This window comes from Pavona decussata, unplaced genomic scaffold (genome assembly GCF_977016875.1).
Source record: "Pavona decussata unplaced genomic scaffold, jaPavDecu1.1 SCAFFOLD_102, whole genome shotgun sequence".
NCBI classification, from domain to species: Eukaryota; Metazoa; Cnidaria; class Anthozoa; order Scleractinia; family Agariciidae; genus Pavona; species Pavona decussata.
Genome location: NW_028145517.1, coordinates 304,737 through 320,270, shown reverse-complemented (window position 1 = coordinate 320,270; position 15,534 = coordinate 304,737). Strand labels below are relative to the sequence as shown.

At 39.8% G+C, this 15,534-nt stretch overlaps 2 protein-coding genes and 1 long non-coding RNA gene across 5 annotated transcripts in view; 2 read left to right on the top strand and 1 right to left on the bottom strand.

Annotated features, from left to right (window-relative positions):
• Window positions 1-15,534, bottom strand: part of LOC146471448 (uncharacterized) — a 217,558-nt gene that overhangs the window by 95,562 nt on the left and 106,462 nt on the right. The window lies entirely within an intron of this gene.
• The window catches only part of LOC146471452 (protein inturned-like), a 43,320-nt gene continuing 30,998 nt past the window's right edge, over window positions 3,213-15,534 (top strand). The window contains exons 1-2 of one of the 3 annotated variants that reach the window (XM_085119938.1): window positions 3,213-3,348; window positions 3,498-3,620. The gene's annotated coding sequence lies outside the window, so the exon portion shown is untranslated. Of the gene's footprint in view, window positions 3,349-3,481; window positions 3,621-12,280; window positions 14,046-15,534 lie in introns of those variants that run through there. The other 2 variants (XM_085119936.1, XM_085119939.1) reach the window with 2 other exon arrangements.
• LOC146471453 (uncharacterized) lies at window positions 5,452-7,774 on the top strand. Its single transcript, XR_014866655.1, has 2 exons — window positions 5,452-7,279; window positions 7,316-7,774. It is a non-coding gene; the product is annotated as an uncharacterized LOC146471453 (long non-coding RNA).

Below are 15,534 nucleotides of genomic sequence, written 5' to 3'. Positions count from 1 at the left end.
GGGTGGCCTACCTCATAGAGAGAGGTGAAACTTTGCCACCAGACGGCCTTTGCAGACGGAATGAAAGTTAGTTAGTCAGCCCTGCAGTCAGTTTGGTTTGCTTCTCATACATTCTCACCCTCATCATCTTTATTTAAAAAAAAAAGGAAAAAAAGGAGGCTCCTTTATAAACAAAGGAGCGAAAAGTCACTTCTTTGTCTCCGCTCGAGCGCGAAAGAGGCCTCTGTTGTGGGGGAGAGCCTCTCATACAAAATATTAACGGCAGACTGATCCCAACGGCGGAGGTGACGAGCTTGAGAGAACAAACAACAAAAGCTAGAATAACTGAAATGTATTTGTTTTTTTAAAAAAACAAATTTTTTTTGCCCGATATTTCGGTTTGCAATACAAACCTTCCTTGGGGGCTGAACGAAAAAGAAAAGTGAGAAACATAAAAGTATCGTTACAAAGAAGATTTAAAATATAAGATGCGTGACAATGATTGGTTGTTTAGGACTGAGTTACAAGTGTGAGACATGTCATTGGCGTGTTTCGTCACTTCTATTTATACCAAGAGGGTGCAATGTTTTAGCTTTGTTGATTAAATGAGCTTCACGAGCCTTTCTAACTGAGTCACGTTTGCTGTGTATAAGTTCAAGCGGGATTAGTTGGACGTCGTTGATTGAGTGGCCAGGTTGATTGAGTGGCCAGAGAGCCTCTCACCTGCATCTGGTTAAGTGGAAACTGTATTTAACTTTAACCCACCCGACTGGGGAAAAATAAAAATAATTTAGCACCCCCTCCCCCCCCCCCCCCACCCCTTCCATTAGACTTAGCCTCAGTCTACGGAAACAACAGCAAGGATGAACCGCTGTTGCTGTTTTGGAACCAGCCACAAGAGTGACTCAGAGCGTCCAGAGATCGCCCAGCAATGACGTATATTGATCAGCCAGCTGGAACAGGATACCCAACTACTAACGAAAGCTCTGCCTAAGAGTATGGTGCAGAGCATTGACTGGAAGAATCTCATCCAACGTGTCTGAGGGCGCTCAACCTAGTAGTGTCTTCCTGTGTTTTTCTCCCATGGTGATATCAGATGAAACGTTTGGAGGAAATTCATTGCTAGTTCTTCACCGAAAAGAAAGAGAAATGATCGTTTCAAATGCAGCTTATAACCGGTCAAAGCGCAAAATTTACTTACTTTAAATCCCGTAAAAGGGCTTCGCCAGCCCCCCTCCCCCCGTCAAGAAAGTTAAGAAGAAAACATTTACAGAGAAAGAAACAAATTGACCAATTATGAAGCGTATACATAAGCACGGACCCATACTAAGTGCACCGATCCGAGTAAGCCGATGAATACATGAGCGCAGGGATCAAAAGTGTGCTTTATTTTTATTTTGCTGTGAAGCAGATAACCGAAATTTGACTTTCCACTTTTGACTTAGCTTCCAATTAAATTAATTGTTCCCGATCTTCTGAAAATAGTAACCCGATAGTTGAAACCTTGCATAACTGGAACCTGGATCACCCGGATATCCGTTACCTTGGACTATCCGTTGCGTGTCCCCGAGACGTTTGGTCAGACTGCCAAAGATTAATTTGATTAATTAGTGTATTTGTATTAATACCACAAATTATGTTTGTTTGATGTTAGCCGCTATTGTTTTCGCGTGTGTTTGATGTGAGCCGTTATTAATTACAGCTTTTGTATTGATTTAGTATTATTTTCATTGCATTTATTAATACTTTAGATTACAATCAGACTATCCGGCATAACGAAAACATCTTTTTCTCCCTGAGGCATTTTATTTTCTCTCGACTTCCTGTTCCACGGCAACAAAAATTTTAACGACCATGTTTTTCGAAATTAAATTTGGATTTTTTTTTTTTCTTTTTGTGAGAGTTTTACCGGTTTATCGTTGTAACTCTTATATCTTTATTATTACTGATTAGTTTTAATTTATTATTTTGAATCAATTTTTACGCTATTTAATTCTAAGGTGGCTAGTGTAATAGAGAGATCCAAAGTCAGTGGTGCATCCAAGATGGCGGTTCTTTGTGCAGAACTAATGATGTCATCTTTGCATTGCATAATGTCATTGTCCAATTTTATGGACCTCACCATGATTTAAAGAAAACAGCTTTTAACGTTCTCTATAACTTTCAAGTTCCATTGTCGTAGCCTTAATGCTCTTGAAGTCACGAAAGGGGGAAACTGCGGGCTTAGTAACTCAGGCAATGAAATGAACAGTTTGAAGCCAATAAAGTTGCCTTTTACAGAGTATTTTAGAGCTATCGATTCAATCCTGTTTTTTTTTTTTCACACAAAACTTTGACAGAAATTCCATATTTACCTGTTAGCCTTCCATTACTCGAGAAGTATTCGTAATAGTTACTGTTGGATAACAGAACATGATTAATCAATAGGTAATCAATGAGTAATCAAAAACATCAATGACTAATCAATGACAACGAAGAGTAATCAATTGCATCGATGAGTTACCAACAGACAATGGACCTTTTTCATAAATGGCGGCCGATTAAATTATTTATCTGTCGCCATTTATGAAAAGGGTGCGGTTTATGATAGCCACAACGTTGCTGATTTTTTCGACTAATCATTGATTATTTATTGATGATTCAGCGACTAACCATTGATTACCCATCGATTACTCATTGAAGTCATTGATCATCGATTATAAACATGTAGTACGTGCGTTCACGTGCTTTTCAAAGGTCAAAGACGGACTCCTTCGCCGACTAAAACAAGAGAATTATATATTTCAGCCCTGCCGGAATTTTGCTCCCGAAAAATTTCTTGAATGTAATCCAATTATTCTACATCTGCTTTTCCGAGAGCGTTGGAAAAACGATTAAGCTGAAGTATTCAATTCCCTTGTAATCTCCTTATTAGAACGTTTAAACCATCTGGTTTTAGCATAATTCTTTGCACAATTTTTTCATTATGACAAAACCAGCTGAAAGCGATTTTTTTGCCAAATCCTTATGTTTTTCATTAATATCTTTCCACTGAAAGACCGAATGCCAATTAAGAGCTAGCAGAGACCTAGCAGTAGCTTAAGCAAGCACTGTAAAGCCCCCTTTCGGGGTACATCTTGAAAATCGCCTTTTGACAAATAGCACCTAAGTATTTTTCATTTCATGTCGGTTACAGAATAAACAGAGATTGAGTTTCTGTGGATTTTTTTAAGCTCTTTCAGGCGTATCATTAAAGCAAGGTCACCACCGAGGGGACCATGTTTACGCGTTCAGCCTTCTACTTCAAGTTATTATCAGACGAAACTTTGGTTAAATTGTTCAAGCTGCCCATTGTTGAATTATCATCTTCGTTCATTCTTGGTACGTCAGGTAGTTCCTCCCTATTGGTTCACGTCACTAGTTTCTGTCATTGGTGAAATATGCAATTACAAGACCTCTCAATCAATTTAAACCCATCTTTGTTGATTTTAGCCTAAATTCGGTCCTTCATTTGTTTGCCTAGTTTCTTAACTTGTCAGCTTCGAGGTCGTCGTCGACGCACTTAAGTGAAATACTGAGCCTCAACAACCGTTCAGTTCTCTTTGGCGAAATAACAACCTTGCGGCCGCGATTGAGCAAAGAAATTTACAAGAAAATCTGAGGTAAGCTGTTTATTTTCCTAGCTAACGTAACATTTCCACTTATATCTAGGCTTTGTGAGAACGGCAGAATTATTTGCACCGACTGACAAGATTTCAAGTTGCTTTTGAACGATTTATGCCCTCGAAGAAATGCGGATTATGAAAATGCCCATGCAACGCCGAGTCTTCAGGGGTTCAGAATTTTTAAGATCGCGTTTAAGATTTTCTCTCTGGGCTCAGTATGAGCCAAAAACCACCTGTGACATGCATACAAGTAGACGGTCTGCACAAATATGCAACTTAATTTTGCCCTTTGATTTGCTCACAACAAATGTTACAAGCTGACAACTGATCTAATATCAGTCTATCACGGATGCGGCTCTAATAGATGTATACATACCACCTAAAGAAATTCTAAAGATCGCTAAACTCCAAGCTGATATTAATTTTCTGTGCTGGGTAAGTTTTCTGACCGTTGACCCCTCGAAAAGATTGTTTTCACGCCTTCAAATTCCGTTCAAACCACTTGATTTATCAGTGAAATTCATCGGCTCCTTCAAAGTTTTTCGGGAACGACGATTGCGCAGTTAAAGTAATTTCAAATCAATAATCGGATGTGTGCAAATTGCATCCTGTTTGTCAAGGGAATAGCTTCGTTCAACGCTCTTTGAATGTTACAATCAACACAATAAAGGACTAAATGACATGATTGAACAAATAATTAACGAAACTAGCAAATAGTGGCGAGGAAAACAGGTAAGGAGTGTGCCTTCAAATTGATATATTGCTCTGTTACTTTTTACTTTTCACACGCTCTGGTCGTGATGATCATGAAACCCGAGTAAAAAAAAGGGGTGCACGTTGCATTAAAATTACTGTAATTGTGTTGAAATTGATACTCAATACTCAAGGAAATATAGGTCAGATCGGAAGATCTCTTTGATAGCATTCTCGCCGAAGGTATTAATGTTATCTCCTTATGAAAAGACGTCAAGTAGGTCTTTGTTCTCAAAGGGCGTTTAACATGCAATTGTGTTTACTGACAGTTAAGGTTACTGTTCCGACGCTAGCCCTCTCCCGCACCCCACCCCACCCACCCACAGTTTTACTGCATCCGAGCTATTGTATTGTAGTTCAATACCCGGGGTTGGCTTTGCCCTTGTTGCTGGAAGGAACTTCGAATGTGCTCTCGCAAAACGTATTTTGACGTTGGCTCGAGGATATGTTACCTTTAATACCTATGAAATTAAAAACAACATGCTAAGTCACTAATGTTGAAACCGGCCTGCAGTTTCCTCTTGGATTTTCAGTAAGCCGAAGTGCAAGAAAGCTACGAGGCAACATTTGATATCATTGCGAGAGGGAGGAAGGAGGGGGGGGGGGGGGAGGGAAGAAGAGGGACGTATGTGCTATACAGGTGAAACCGAGAAATGTTAGTGTAGCGTTACAACAAATTGTGACTGAGCGACTGTTACTAGAATGCGGCCGCAAAAACGATCGAGTTCAAGCTGTTTTAGAAGTACATCAAGCACAGCATTCATATTTTTCTCATCAAACTGGCTCTCAATAACATGTACCTGAGAGTTGCTAAAAGGCCACGAAAACGAATTCCTTGAGTTTTATGGAAACGACGGTAACGTGAGGCCTAGCGAAGAACATTCTACGACGTGCGTAGTTTCGCTTTGTAGCCAGTTTTTTTTTTTTCTGACGTCCCTCTATTCACAACCTTTGACATGTTTGGAGAATATTTTTATGAAACAATGCCTAGGCTGCATAGCAAGGGATTCCATGGGCGTTTCTCCGTTTTTCGCTTGTTGGCCGTACAAGAGCGAAAAATAGAGGAATTGTAAATAATTGCTTTCAGACAATCCCCTGTAACTTTTCTGTTGCCTGTACGAGGTAGATTACCTTTTCATTAAAGTTCAGGCCGTTATAACATGCAAACCGTACCTGTTTGGGAATGATTTTGACTGACAGATTATTTAGGTAGTTATACAGTTTCGATCGCCTTAGCGAAGTGGTGGATCTATTACGCCATGTATACGTACAGTTGCTTTAAATTTGCAGTGCGAGTGTTTGTTTTTAGAAGAGTACAAAATCAAAGTTTTTTTTTTCTATTGTTTTGATACATTATAGGCAAGATAGAAAATGAAAAGAATTTTGATCGGACATTTGCAGTGGAGATTTGTTTTGGAGATTACTTCACTACGAGAACGTTTCATTTGAACAACTTAAGAAGAACTAAGCTACAATGGAAACATAGATTTACAAAACGATCGTAAAAAGCTGGGGTAAGGATAAAAATCGAACTGGGTTAAATGATAAATCATTCCGCAGTTTTGTCAGAAACAAAAACACGAGTTAAAAGACTTAAAAGCCTTCAAGTGTTTTCGGAGCAGATGATAACCTTAAAATGTGTTCTGTATTTAAGGCATTCGAACGTTATCTTCATTTTTGATATACATCGGTATGATTAATAAAGAAAACATTGAAACAACGTAACATAACTCCTGTTTTCGGCACGATTACATTTCTCTTTGGTTAGTCAGATAGTCTTCTCTGGAAACTTAGAGTAGCATGCGTTTATTGACAGATGATAAAATTGCCGCACAGCTGAGGTCGTGTTTAGTAAGTAAGTAAGTAAGCAGGTAAGATGAAGTTTATTTTCTTCCCCGTTTCTTTGGATTGAGGGTGCTGCAGGGTTAAAAAGGGAACTGGGATTTTGCCCTCATTTGGAAAATGAAAACTAGTTATTACATTTGGACACTAGGATTGAGACTTGGGGCCAAAATTCTGCTGGTGATTCAACCTCTTTCCCGGCGATTATCACCTCTGGCTTGTAAATATTGGTAGGAGAATAAACGAAACGAATTGCAGGGCTGACGCTGGGGTAAAGGGCAATTTTATTTGGGCCAATATTTGCACCAGTACCACTAGTCGTTTTCAACTGACATTTTAATATTCTTTTGCCCGTATTCAAATTAGCCATACTAGCCTCGTTAAACTAGATAAAATATTATTTTGATTTTTGAACTCAATGACGAGATTAGTAGGGATTTTTTGGGAATGCAAACAAAACAATATATTAGAATGTCAGGTATTTTGGCATGTGGTCTATACTCAAGAATTAGTTGGCACACGAGTACAGATTGAAATAAAGCTCTAGAATTTAAGTGCGAGTCTCGGCAATGGAAACTTTCTTTACCGTATTCAGTCTGTGGGTGAAGGTGGGCGCGCTGACTCTAAACAGTTAGGAAGTTAGGAATGAAGGAAGAAAGAAAGGAATTGACGACTGAACAGAACTAAATGGAGGAGTGAATGAATGAATGAATGAACGAACGAACGAACGAACGAACGAACGAACGAACGAACGAATGAATGAAGGAAGGAATGAAGGAAGGAAGGAAGGAAGGAAGGAAGGAAGGAAGGAAGGAAGGAAGGAAGGAAGGAAGGAAGGAAGGAAGGAATGAATGAATGAAAGGAAAGGAAGAAAGGGAGGAAGGAAGGAAGGAAGGAAGGAAGGAAGGAAGGAAGAAAGGAAGGAAGGAAGGAAGGAAGGAAGGAAGGAAGGAAGGAAGGAAGGAAGGAAGGAAGGAAGGAAGGAAGGAAGGAAGGAAAGAAGGAAGGAAGGAACGAGCGGGCGAGCGAGCGAGTGAGTGAGTGAGTGTGTGAGTGAGTGAGTGAGTGAGTGAGTGAGTGAGCGAGCGAGTGCAGAGTGTACGAATAAGTTTATCAAGAAATGCTGGAGAACGTTAACTGATAATCATTGTGGGTACCTTATGGACAAGTTGTTGCTTAAAAGTGTTAGTGGATTACAAGATTGAGTCACTGGAAGTTTTTTATTAGGAAGTTCGTTTGCCTATTTTTTTTTTTTTTTTTTACTGAAAAATAACGCTTTTTTTCAGGGAATCATAACTAAAGTGACCTGCTTTGTGCGTTTTCCCGCACTTGGCACCGGTTGTATACATTTTCTTCGAGTTCTGATTGGTTCATTGGGTTTTTACGTCTACTGCGATTGGTCGAAGTGATAAAAGAAAGCATCTATCAGTGAATCAGATGCACAAGGAAGTTAAATGCATGACTAAATATGTGATTTGCTATTCAGTAACGTGCAATTAATATTATATTCCTCGTTAGGTTTTTTGAGGTCACCCAACCGGTGTTAAATTGTACATCCGTCAAAGATCTTTCATCGATATTTGTAGCAGGTCTTTTAGTGCAACATCGGATGTCTGCCCCAAGTATATGACGGTTTATGTTCAAGTGGCGTTTCCGATTCAATATAAACGCGACGACATGATGCGATTAAAAAGGTTTGGATCACAAACAAACTTGCGTGTTTTTTGTGACTCAGCCTTGTTGTTTTAGATGTAAGCCGAGCAAACGAAGCAGAATTGGTAAATTCTAGGTGGGTCAACGGCCAAACTATGTTGTGGTTTTATCATCAAGGGGCGTTTCCTGTTCAAAATGCGATGACACTGGTGGGATTAAAGTAGCGGAGGTTATTTCGCGCACGATATTTTAGTTCTCCAGCAAATCACAAGTAAAATATACCTCATGGCGAGGAAGAGCTTCATTTTGGTTTAGGAAATTTAATTATAACTTGTTGTCCGAAGAGCTCACACCAGGGATCGACCGCTCTAATTGGATCAACAACGTTAGTTATACAATGCGTGTGGACCGCGCGGCGATGAGGTATCCACTTTGTCCACTTGATTTAGCAGATTATCCTGGACTTCCTTCTTAGAAATTCAGCGCTAATTGATTTTTTTTTTCAGAATTTCATTGTCCGCCGAATTGTAACCTGATGAAATCGAATCTGTAATTTTATATAGAGAAAATTGTTACTGGCCGTGAGAACTGAACCTCCTTCGAAGTCAGCGTAATTCCCTCGCTCGGAAGGACCGGAAGGTTCTCGATAATCAGCTGAGCTGAGCTGAGCTGAACATCTCTGTGAAATTCTGTTATCGCACTGCAACTCAGTGGATATTTGGCGCCCGGAGAGTGGGAGAGTGATTACAGTGCGTTAAGTGCGAGGCGAACACCTAGCAACGATCTTACGGCAGTTGGAGATCGAATTAGAGCTTTCACTCTTCAAGCTGTAAGTGCAGTATTATGAAGTTCTGTTTTAATTAAGGGAAACAAACGCATCACTGATGCATCTGAACTTCAGTTGTGGCAAACAATCTGCAAACAACGTTAATTCGTCTAGTTACGTTTAACATAAGACCCGGGAAAGAACGCCAGGGTATGTTCTTGAAGAGCGCGATCATGAGGAAAGGGAAGGGATGCTCTCCTTGCATGATATATGGCGAGTTAATAAGCGAAATTGTTAGTGCATCGTTTTATAGGCGCTAAAAGCGATAATTCTTGAGTAAGCACAATCCATCTTGAGTCGGCATTCTTTATATCCTGGTCGAAATACCAGTCTTATAGCCAGCGAAAATATCATTATTATGAAAGGTGTTTGTCATCGTGGTTTAAAATGATAGATGAGTTAATCGTTTGTCTCACGATTGAGTCACAAGGATGTGGATCGCGACGTTTCGACCGCTATACTGCTGGTCTTCATCAGGCGATGGTGTCGACTGATTGCGTGACAGTATAAGTAGCACCTTGGTTTGTGTTGATTGGTGCGTTTCGATCCTCTCTTAGGCTGTTGTTGATTGGAGGATTTCGATCCTTGTCGTTCAGACTAGAAATTGTTCTCTCGGCCGTCCGCCTTGGTACCGATCGGTTGCTGTGTAGTTTGATCGTGGGCATCCACGCTTCCGGAATTTCAATTCCATTATCCCTATTGATGTTGTCAGGGTGAAGTCTTATGTGAATAGCCTCTTTAACCCTACGGGTGTACCAATGTGGGTCTCGGTCAATAAACTTAACCTCATCCCAGAGCGGATAGTGGCCCGTCGCATTGCTGTGTTCTGAAACGGCGGAGGATTGGGTTCGAGCAAGCCGTATGTCTCTATCGTGTTCCTTAATCCTTTCATGCATAGATCTTCCCGTCTCTCCAATATAGACCTTGCCACACTCACAGGGAATCTTGTAGACTACTCCGTCTTGTTTTGCAGGGTCGACAGTGTCCTTAGGTCGCACTAGGTGTGATCTAAGTGTTGTGTCAGATCTGAAAACTGTCCGTATGCCTTGCTGTTGTAGGCAACGGCGAAGAGCCTCTGATAACCCTTTGACGTATGGTAGCACCGCAGTAGATTTAATTTCAGGCGCTGGTTCTTTTGTGGCTGTTTGTTTCTTTGTTTTCGTAATGTTTTTCACAAACGAAAACGGATAACCGTTAGAAACAAGAACTGATGAGAGGTGTTTCTTTTCTTGCGAGACAACTGATGGTTTAGTTATTAGGTGTTTCGATCTATCGTACAGGCACTTGACAATACCGCGTTTTACAGATTGTGGGTGGTGTGAATCATACGCTAGGTATTGGTCAGTGTGTGTAGGCTTTCTGTAAACACTGGTAGAGAGGTAGCCATCCGAATCTCTAGTTACCAACGTGTCAAGAAAGGGTATGGTGTTGTTGGTCTCAGTTTCCATAGTGAAGCGGATCGTTGGTTGTTGACTATTGAGGTGTTGCAGGAAAATGTCAACTTTGTCTCGACTCAAGATGGTAAAGGTGTCATCCACATAGCGTTTCCAAATCTTAGGCATACAAGGCGTAGAAGTCAAAGCTTGTTCTTCAAAATCCTCCATGTAGAGGTTAGCTATGACAGCGGATACTGGGCTACCCATGGCTGCTCCCTCTTGTTGCTCATAAATTAATCCATCATACTGGAAATATGTGGATCTTAGAACGAAATCCAAGAGGTCCGCAATCTGTGCAGGTGTTAAAGTCGTGCGGTTAGCAAGACACGGGTCAGCTTCTAGTTTCCGTAACGCGGCCTGTACGGCGCCTTCAATAGGTACGTTTGTGAACAGTGATTCTACGTCAAAAGACACCATGATCTCGATAGAGACATACGGCTTGCTCGAACCCAATCCTCCGCCGTTTCAGAACACAGCAATGCGACGGGCCACTATCCGCTCTGGGATGAGGTTAAGTTTATTGACCGAGACCCACATTGGTACACCCGTAGGGTTAAAGAGGCTATTCACATAAGACTTCACCCTGACAACATCAATAGGGATAATGGAATTGAAATTCCGGAAGCGTGGATGCCCACGATCAAACTACACAGCAACCGATCGGTACCAAGGCGGACGGCCGAGAGAACAATTTCTAGTCTGAACGACAAGGATCGAAATCCTCCAATCAACAACAGCCTAAGAGAGGATCGAAACGCACCAATCAACACAAACCAAGGTGCTACTTATACTGTCACGCAATCAGTCGACACCATCGCCTGATGAAGACCAGCAGTATAGCGGTCGAAACGTCGCGATCCACATCCTTGTGACTCAATCGTGAGACAAACGATTAACTCATCTATCGAAAATATCATTGTCTGTAATTTTTTATCTCAGATCTAGACAGATAACGTTTCTCTGATATTCAATACGGTCTGGTCCTGGGAAGGAACGTAGGGGTGGAGGGTTAAGGGTAAGGGAAGGTAAGGCAGGTGCTTTGCGGGCAGAGAGTAGGAATCAAGTATGTACTCCTCTGTGTAAGGACACGTGTGTGGACATGCCCGCCCAGATTTCCAGACCATGTCAGTACCAACCAAACCGTTCAGCAAACCACACAACAACAACAAAATTCTAAGATCCCCCAAACTTGAAACTCAATTTGAGGCCCGATAAATTCACAAAATCACCTGTTTCTGAAGAAAATGCGTAGCGGCTATAAAAAAAACAAAAAAAAAAATAATCCAATACACGCAATAAATAGCTTACATACGTTATTTTAAAAGGAAAAGGATAATTGTATTGATCAGAAGCCTCGGCATGGTAACTGAATGCCAAAAGGCCAGACAGAAAGAAAGAAAGAAAGAAAGAAAGAAAGAAAGAAAGAAAGAAAGAAAGAAAGAAAAAAAAAAAAGAAAGAAAGAAAGAAAAAAAAGAAAGGAAGAAAGAAAGAAAGAAAGAAAGAAAAAAAGAAAGAAAGAAAGAAAGAAAGAAAGAAAGAAAAAAAAAAAAAAAAGAAAAAAAAAAAAAAAAAAAAGGAAAGAAAGAAGGAAGGAAACGAACATTGTCGTGGATGTCCTGGGAGAATACAATAGGAAAGGGAAGAATGACTTGAACAGTTTGCTAGGAGGGTCTAAGACAAACAAAGTCTTAATTAGTACACAACGAACCATTCTGCTGCACGCTATAAGAATTATGAGCATTGCACTTTTACACTAGATTACGTTACGTTACACTGTTTTTTGTATAATTGCCTTTGTACACCCACCGGTACCCCATAAAAGGTGAAAGGAGACAATTGTCAAAAAAGGAAGAAAGAAGAAAGGAAGGAAGGAAGGAAGGAAGGAAGGAAGGAAGGAAGGAAGGAAGGAAGGAAGGAAGGAGGGAAGGATGACTGACTGACCGAATGAATGAATGAATGAATGAATGAATGAATGAATGAATGAATGAATGAATGAATGAATGAATGAATGAATGAATGAATGAATGAATGAATGAATGAATGAATGAATGAATGAATGAATGAATGAATGAATAAACGAACGAACGAACGAACGAACGAATGGATGGATGGATGGATGGATGGATGGATGGATGGATGGACGAATGAAAGGAAAGAAAGAAAGAAAGAAAGAAAGAAAGAAAGAAAGAAAGAAAGAAAGAAAGAAAGAAAGAAAATAAGAAGAGCACATGTAATTCATTTGATCTGTGAGCGCGAGGTTGAATTAGTACTGAATCAGTACTGATAAATTCAACGTCCATTTTGATTCTAGCGCCCTCGCCTTCAGGCCTACGCCAGCAATCTAGAAAATCAAAATGTTAATTGGCTTTAAGAGGGATAATATAGAAATTGTCAAATTCAAATTAGCATTGCAAGCATTTGTTTGCATTTACTCAGCTTTAACGTAATACGTATTATTTTTTACGAAACATGTCATTTCCGGTGATTAAAAGCAAATGGCTGTTACCCAGATGCTATATGTTCGATGTTCAACATTTTCTTACAAATACCACAGCTTTCAATAATTACAAACTAAAGACCAAACTTTAGAAAGCCAGACGCAGTCAAGACCTAAAGGAAATACAGCTGGAATGAAACAAAAACGATTGCATGTGGGTTTGCTTATGGATACACTCTGTAGCGTTCGACCCTCCATTTAAAAGGTCGACAAAAACACTCCTGTTACGAAATAAATTGCATCTTCTGTCCATTTAGCAGGATTAACCTTGTTTTTGTTAGGCATACGAAAAGATCTGTTGTTAAATTCAATGTTTTTGCTGTGTGATTTACAAGAAAATCTTTTCAAGCAATTGAGCCGGATAAACTAAAGGACGTATTTATGACGACGAAATGTTTCAGACTGATTAAACTAGGCTGGGTCTCCATATGGCCATCTGCCTTCCTGAAGATCTATTGTTGTTTCAGAATTTGCTAACAGATAATTGCGCTCGATAAGAAGAGATCAAAAGATTTTCTCTCCATCTACTTCAGTTCGATTGATCCCGACTGGCATTCGCGTCGTGTCTGACGTTAACCATTGTACCAAAAAACACTTTTGGTGTTATCGATTCGTAGGACAATTTTTTAGAATTTTAGAACTTTGCTAACAGACACATACCTGAATGAAGTATGAGGTGGTGTAAGGTAGTTCCTTTGTTACTTTTGTCAGAACTTTGAGAAAACTAGAGTAGCAAAACATGACAGTTCTGAAATCAAAACAAGAATGATATTTCTTAGTTTCAAACAATAGCTGGTTTAAAATTGCACCTCAGAATAATAAAAACTGTTCTCTTGCAATTTAAAAGACCTGGCGCCAAAGAACGATTATTGAACATTGCGGTCAGCAAAGATCCTTTATAATCACTCACTGGGTATAACATTTCTTTAGCACCGTTTAATTTAAATATACTGTCCTATGCCCTAAGGTCTTTACTTCTGAACAGAAACGAAGAAAAATAAACAGAAAACGCAAGTTTCCTTATTGTGCTGTTCAATTTCGAATCCCTTCTTCTCAGACATTTTTGCTGATGGCAAAGAAGGAATGGAGGAACTTGATCTCCTCTAGCTCAATGTTATTCTTCTCCGCCAGGTTTTATCGACCTATTAGTCTACGCTTCAGAACCGTCAATTTATTGCTGGGATTTAAAAATGCTTTGCTTGTTGTTTTTGCCGATAAGGCTCTGCCCAAAATTAAGTTTATCACTGTTATTCTAGGATTACGAGATTAACGGTATATAATTATCTTACCGCCGCTAGGAGAGGAAATCCAATTAGTTTTAGCTGCATGTATGTTTTTGTTGGAGTTTTCTGCTCAACCTGACTTTGTTTCGTCGAGAAGTACGGTCACCTCATTCAAACAGACAAATGTTAAGGTATGTTTTGCACTAAAATATTGAAATCCCATTCCGTTTTACCAAGTACGAGTGACAGGTTCGATTCGCAATTGGGTAGAGCGTTTACAATGGGTGTGTTGCAATCTGTTCTCCGACAGTCTGGTTCGATTTACGTTTGGAAAGAACTTTTTTTCCATCTCCATAAACAAAAAACTACCTGCAATTCGCTAGCTCTATTCTTTGCAAGTAAAAGCTATTCTGCTCAAGAATGTTTAAGAATGGGAACAAGCGGCTCTGAGAAAGTATTTATTACATCTCGGGGTTGCCAGGGGAGTTTTTCAGGGCCTGCAGAAGAAGACATTTGTTTTCAAACTAAACATTTATGCTTTGCAGCTAGAAAATGAAAACTTTTTCCTATGAACCTACTTGGAATCTTAAACACTGAATAGACATTTTGTGTCGGCAAAGTTGACAGCTTTTTCGAGGGCTATTCTTGTTTATTTCCAACCTTCAATGATCTCGAGGAATTGTGACCTTCCGTCCAGAGTCCACTAGAGTTTTGTGCTAGAAGCCGCCTTGTTATTTTTTCAGCTCAAGCTTTTGCGAGAAAGCACACTTTCAGAAAGGTTATCTTTTTAAAAAAGAAACGATAGACAGCGTCTAAATATACAGTGGATCGGGTGCCATAAATAGTGGCCTAAAAGTCTGGGGCTCCAGTTGTTCAAAGGCCGGATAACTTTATCCGCTGGATAAGGCACTATTCGGGGTCTAAAATATGCTTCAAGTTAAACGTTGTCCAAGGTTTTCGTTCACTTCTAAACTAGACTGTGGTTAGAGTGTGCATATTCGCTTGTACACGACGAAATGCTGAAATCTTTGCACAGATTGAAACTGTTGGATAGTGACTTATCCACTGGATAAAGTTATCCGGCCTTTGAACAACTGGGGCCTGGACATTATTGAAGATACACAACCGAATTCCAACCAGCTAGATGATACAGATCCGGGGCACCCAGCAAAGACACTTTAAACGCACAGAACACTTAAAATGTGATTTCCTGTATTGCAAGATCATTTTAATATTCCTTTTAAAACGTATTTATGTAAGTTAACAGCTTTATTGGGTCGAATTGTGTACTGAAAGATTTAAAATCTTATTTCCCGAATTAAGAGGGCTAGATGGCCTTATTTCGCCATTTTAAAGGACATATTTGCCCTCCGAAAACAAGTATTAGGGAAGTTTTTGGCTGAGATTTCGTCAACGAAAACGTTAGTTTTTAATCACGGTTTTTCAAAATTTTGAGCGCAACGTTTTAAAAAGCCTTCTTTCGGAACAGATGTCACCAAAACTAGTTTCCCCTAATCAACAGTAACCGTTAACCTTCTCTTCAAATTACTTTGTTCTTGCGAAACTGAAAATACCCACAAACGGAGAACTAATGTCCTTAATTTTACAAACTGATGTCGATTAAGCTATGAAGGAAAGTGGAACCCTTGTTTCAATTATATTACAGCTGACCTCTGACTG